This window comes from Magnolia sinica, chromosome 1 (genome assembly GCF_029962835.1).
Source record: "Magnolia sinica isolate HGM2019 chromosome 1, MsV1, whole genome shotgun sequence".
NCBI lineage: Eukaryota > Viridiplantae > Streptophyta > Magnoliopsida > Magnoliales > Magnoliaceae > Magnolia > Magnolia sinica.
The window spans coordinates 115,893,350-115,899,878 of NC_080573.1; the positions used below are offsets into that span (position 1 = coordinate 115,893,350).

Sequence of the window (6,529 nt, forward strand, 5' to 3'; positions counted from 1 at the left end):
TTCTCAAATATCATCCATGGGGAATCGAATCCTCACCTATAGGGAGCAAACTTATGGTAAAGACTGTTTGCCAAATCCATTCAATTTCCTAAGTTGGTTCCTTTCTTGTTTAGTGATTACCAAGTTAATCCTTCAATATCGAACTAAAACCTTAATATGCAAATGAGATGTGTCCTGTGAATTCATGACTCCATCGATGTCTACAACTTCTAATAATGGATTAATAATTCAAACTTAGCTGTGAAATTTAACAGATGATTGAATCCAAGAGTCGTAAATTACCAACATCATGTATTTTACAATTCCCCGTGTCCCAGATGGCCATCAAAATCATTTTGAAGTCATATGAAATTCCAGAAAAAATTTAAAATTTTCACAATTTTCACTCAAGACTAAGAAAGCACTGATTAGGAAACCTAATCTCCCACCCCCAACCTAAGATCTACATTGTCCTCAATGTAGAAGAAATAGGCATGCAATACACATGGGACAATGAAAATATAAGAGGAGTGATGGGAAGATAATACCTGGACGAAAGAATCAAGAGGCTATCCAAAGATATCTACATAAGAGCGGGTCAGCATAAGAGAAAAACCAACAGAAGTTAAAATAAAAATAACAAAAATAAAATCCTACCTATACCACTTTCGTAGGTGCTCTCGATTGCATTTAGCGTATGCAACAAGCCTTTAAACCCCTAGGTTACCCCTAGTGGACGAGTTGTAGTCTCGTGAGGGTTTGCAGTAATGTTACCCACAAACATTAAACTAACTAATGATAAAAACGAAATGAAGAGCTGGGTTGCCTCCCAGGAGCGCTAAGTTTACCGTCTTCAGCCAGACAAATAAAGCAACTACCCTAGTCCTATGAAAGCGATAAACTTACCTATACCTCCATCAGACTAGGAGATCAATCCTGGTAAACAGGAGCAGTCAGGGGCATGGACATGTCCTCTGAATCAAATTTCTTGACAAATGGTTTCAATCGATGTCCATTGACTTTAAACTCCTTGCCATTGTCGGGATCTCTTATCTCAACGGCCCCATGAGGAAAAACAGTAACAACAATGTAAGGGCCGGTCCAACGAGATCGAAGCTTACCCGGAAAGAGATGTAATCGAGAATTGTACAAAAGGACCTTCTGACCAGGCGTGAATGATTTTCGCAAAATGTGTTGGTCATGAAATGCTTTCATCTTGTCCTTGTAAATTCTCGAATTATTGTACGCATCATTCCGGATTTTCTCAAGTTCATTCAATTGAAGTTTGCGTAGCGAGCCAGCATTGTCCAGATTGAAATTAAGATTTTTGATCGCCCAGTACGCTTTAAGTTCCAGCTCCATAGGTAAGTGACAAGCTTTCCCATAGACAAGTCTAAAGGGAGACATTCCAATAGGGGTTTTAAAGGCAGTACGGTATGCCCATAAGGCATCGGTCAATCGGATTGACCAATCCTTACGATCAGGGTTAACCGTTTTCTCCAAAATGTGTTTAATTTCCCTATTAGAAATCTCAACTTGCCCACTTGTCTGTGGGTGGTACGGGGTGCTCACCCTATGAGAGATACCGTATTTCTTCATTAAGCTCTCAAATGGTTTATTACAAAAGTGTGAGCCCCCATCACTAATGATGGCTCGAGGCGTTCCGAATTGAGAAAGGATGTTTTCTTTTAGGAATTTAATGACCGTGCGATGGTCATTAGTTCGACACGGAATCGCTTCGACCCATTTAGTAACATAATCCACGGCGAGCAAAATATATAGATTTCCAAACGATTGGGGGATGGTCCCATGAAATTGATGCCCCAGCAATCAAATGCTTCAATGATAAGGATGGGATTCAAAGGCATCATATTTTGACGAGACAATGTCCTCAATTTCTGACAACGCTCACAAGCTTTGCAAAACTCATGAGTGTCCCTAAACATAGTGGGCCAGTAAAAGCCACACTGCAGAATCTTGGCCGTGGTCTTTTTAGCAGAAAAGTGACCACCACAGGCCTATGAATGACAGAAGGAGATGACGCTCTGATGCTCATCGTCTGGCACACATCTCCTTAGGATTTGGTCTGGGCAATATTTAAATAAATAAGGATCATCCCAGAAAAAGTTGCGCACCTCAGTGAAGAATTTCTCCTTATCTTGCGCAGTCCACTGTGTCGGTATGGCACCTGTAGCAAGATAATTAGCAATATCAGCGAACCAAGGTGAATGGGAGACTCTGAACAGTTGTTCATCAGGGAACATATCGTTGATATGGGTCGCCTCAAGGGAATCAGAGGTATTAAGGAGAGAAAGGTGGTCGGCTACTACGTTCTCTACTCCCTTTTTATCTTTAATTTTCAAATCAAATTCTTGGAATAGAAGGATCCATCGTATCAAATGGGGCTTCGAATCATTCTTAGAAAGAAGATACTTAAGTGCCGCATGATCTGTGTAGATAATGATCTTGGATCCGATCAAGTAGGACCTAAATTTATCCAAGGTGAACACTACGGCTAAGAGTTCCTTTTCCGTAGTCGAGTAGTTCACCTGGGCAGAATTTAAAGTTCTACCTGCATAATGAATGACGTAGGGCCTCTTATCTTTTCTCTGGCCTAGGACCGCCCCAAGAGCAAAATCAGAAGCGTCGCACATAATCTCAAAAGGAAGGTTCCAGTCGGGTGGCTGCATGATAGGTGCAGTGGTTAATGTGCCCTTAAGCTTGGTGAAAGCTTCCTGGCATTGCTCAGTTCACTTGTACGGAGCATCCTTTTGAAGAAGAGTACATAAAGGACGAGAGAGGAGACTAAAGTCCTTTATGAATCGCCTGTAAAATCCTGCGTGTCCTAAGAAGGATCGCACGTCTCTGATGTTCTTGGGTGGAGGTAGGTTAGAGATAAGATTGATTTTTGCCTTATCTACCTTGATTCCCTTGGACGAGATGATATGCCCAAGGACAATTCCCTTCTGAACCATGAAATGGCACTTCTCCCAATTAATTACCAAGTTCTTTTCTTCACATCTTTTCAGCACACATTTAAGACTTTCCAAGCATTTGCTGAAAGATGGACCGTAAACAGAGAAGTCGTCCATGAAGATCTCTAGATATTGCCCCACCATATCAGAAAAGATACTAAGCATACATCGCTGAAAGGTGGCAGGGGCATTACATAGTCCGAATGGCATCCTTCGGTAGGCAAAGGTGCCGTAGGGACATGTAAATGTAGTCTTTTCCTGGTCTTCAGGGGCTATCTCTATCTGGTTGTAGCCCGAATACCCGTCAAGGAAACTGTAATAGGAATGACCAGCTAACCTTTCCAGGATCTGATCAATGAATGGTAAAGGAAAGTGGTCTTTCCTCGTGACGGTATTCAACTTCCTGTAGTCAATGCACATTCTCCAACCAGTAGTGACTCTAGTTGGCACGAGTTCATTATTGGCATTGGCTACGATGGTGATTCCGGACTTCTTAGGGACCACTTGAGTTGGACTCACCCATTGACTATCAGATATAGGGTATATGATACCCACGTCCAATAGTTTAATAACCTCGGCCTTAACCACTTCCTTCATGTTTGGATTTAGTCTACGTTGTGGTTGCCGGGTGATTTTTGCATTATCCTCAAGATATATGCGGTGAGTACAAATCGAGGGATCGATTCCCTTGATGTCCGCTATCGTCCATCCCAAGGCTCCTTTATGCTCAATGAGAGTAGATATGAGCATACTCTCCTGTTCTTTCTCCAGGTGGACAGAGATCACCACCGGGTATGTCTCATCTTGACCTAAATAAGCATATTTCAAATCAGAGGGCAAAGGTTTTAGGTCAAGCTTCGGCGGCTTGAGATTAGATGGTAGAGGCACTACATCGGTTTATGGCAATTCTTCAAATTGTGGCCTCCACCGGTTAACTTCAAGTACCGGTGCAGTATCAAGCAAGGTGCACGTCTCCCTAATCATGTCATCATCAAAATCATGGGAGTGGGCCAGGCACGTCTCTAGGTGGTCGGAGGACAAGGTCAGAGGTGTCATATCTTCCACGAAAGAGTCAATCATGTTAATGTCGTAGAAATCGTCATCCTCCTCTAAGTTTCTGCCGTTATTAAAAAAGATGTTTGACTCCAATGTCATATTCCCAAAAGACATAGTCATGACATCATTCCTGTAATTGATAATTGCATTTGAAGTGGCAAGAAATGGGCGGCCAAGAATGACGGGGATCTGAGTGCTTATGTTATTGATGGGTTCGGTGTCCAGGATGATAAAATCTACAGGGTAGTAAAATCTATCAACTTGGACCAACACATCCTCAATTATCCCTCTTGGTACACGAACAGAGCGATCAGCAAGTTGTAGTGTGGTTAGGGTGGGTTTTAATTCACCCAAACCTAACTGTTTGTATACCGCGTAGGGAATCAGATTGACGCTCGCTCCTAAGTCAAGAAGTGCATGATCAATTCGATGGTCCCCGATTACACATGATATGGTTGGGCTACAGGGATCCTTGAATTTCTGTGGCACGTCTTGCTTTAGGATGGCACTCACTTTCTCGGTCAAGAAGATCTTCTTTTGAATACTCTGCCGTCGTTTGGTCGTGCATAAGTCTTTCAGGAATTTGGCATATGAGGGTATCTGTTTCACGACATCAAGTAGAGGAATGTTGACTTTCACTTGTTTCAACACCTCTAGGATATCCTGAGAGTTAGAGAGAGGTTTTGGTGAAACCAACCGTTGGGGGAATGGAGCAACTAGCTTCTCTAGAAGTTCCGGTTCTAATTTTTGTGAGGCATCACTAGCTCCATCATTGTTGTCCTGTTCTGGTTCTTGAGGTTTTTCGGGTCTAACCGGAAGAGTTTTATCAATGATCTTCCCACTCCTAAGAGTGGTGATGGATTTAGCGTGCCCCATCTGATTTGAAGAGCTGGGATCATTAATCTCATACTGCGGTTTAAGATTGGGGAGAGGTTGTGCAGGAAGCATTCCCTTTTCTATAACCGTCATACGAGAATCTATCTTTTGCATAAAATCTGTGATTCCCCGTATTGCTTGAGCCAGCTCTTGTATGGAATTTTGAACCGGTTCCTCTTGAGGTTTCACTTGATTTGGATTTTGATTGAAGAAACCTTGAGGAGTAACCGTTTGTCCATTCCTCCAACTAAAGTTTGGATGATTTTTCCAGCCAGGATTGTATGTATTGGAGTTAGGTCCAGTAAAAGGTCTTTGATAGTTGTTTACGGCATTGGCTTGTTCATTCAATACTCCTCGAAAGGCGGGTATTGTAGGACAATTTTCAGTTGTATGAATGTTGCAATCACAGATGCCGTAAACAATTTCATTAACCTTATCCTTCTTTCCTTCCATGGCCTCAACTTTCCTTATGAGCGTAGTCACTTTACACTTGAGATCATCCTCTTCTTTCAAGAGATATAATCCACCTTTCTCCTTTAATTGAGTCAGCCTAGACGTGGTGTTCGACTTTGGGTAATAGTCCCATGATTGTGTTTTTTCAGCAAGACTATCGAGGTAATCCCATACCTCGTCGACATCTTTATTAATGAACTCTCCATTACACATTGTCTCGACCATTTGGAGCATGGAAGATGTCAGTCCATCATAGAAAAAATTTGTAATGCGCCACGTTTCAAATCCGTGTTGTGGGCATGAACTGACCAAATCTTTGAACCTTTCCCAACATTGGAAGAATGTTTCATCTTCCTTTTGGGCAAAGTTCATGATTACTTTTCTGAGGGTAATCGTTTAATGATGTGGGAAGAATTTTTTTATGAATTCCCTCTGCATGTCGTTCCATGTGCCAATGGATCTAGGACGTAGTGAATGTAACCACGTCTTAGCTTTCTCTTTTAAGGAAAAAGGAAAGAGTTTCAGCCTAATTGTATCCTCAGATACATTAGGAAAACATAATGTAGCTATAATCTCATCGAACTCTTTCAAATGTAAATATGGACTTTTTTATTCAAGTCCATGGAATTTGGGAAGGAGTTGGATAACTCCTGGCTTGATGTCCATTTGTCCTGTGTTTTCAGGAAAAATCATGCATGAGGGCGTACTCACTCCCGCCGGTTGTAGATAATCTCGTAAGGTACGAGGCGGGGGTGCCTGTTGTACCTCATTCTCATCTTGGGTATCCTCCACCCTGGGTGGAAGTAGAGGAGGTTGGTCTTCAGCCATAACTTCAATTAACTCAGGGGATTTCGAGCGGTGTCTAGTCCTGCGATGGATAATCAACCCCTCAACCAATCCTCCTTCAGTCAAGAGACGTCGAGTGTCGTCACGGGCCCACTTGGGCATGAAACACTCGCAGCCCTTAATTTAAATTTGAAACCTAATCCTAAGAACGAAAATCTAAAAAGAAAGAGAGGGTTGGAAAGGAGTTACCAAATTGGAGGCCCTAAGTTGAAGACCTGCAAAATAAAACAAAATAAGTTAGATTCTAAAAAGGAGAAGAACAATCCTTTAAAAGAAAGATAGCAGTGAACTATTTTCTAAAAGAAGGAATTCCTAAAAGAAAGTGAAAATTTCTAAAATAAATT

General features: G+C 41.9%; 1 non-coding gene across 1 annotated transcript; it reads left to right on the plus strand.

The window, feature by feature from the left end:
• Nucleotides 1-5,622: 5,622 nt before the first annotated feature.
• LOC131221678 (small nucleolar RNA R71) lies at nucleotides 5,623-5,729 on the plus strand. Its single transcript, XR_009159527.1, has one exon. It is a non-coding gene; the product is annotated as a small nucleolar RNA R71 (small nucleolar RNA).
• The last annotated feature ends 800 nt before the right edge of the window (nucleotides 5,730-6,529 follow it).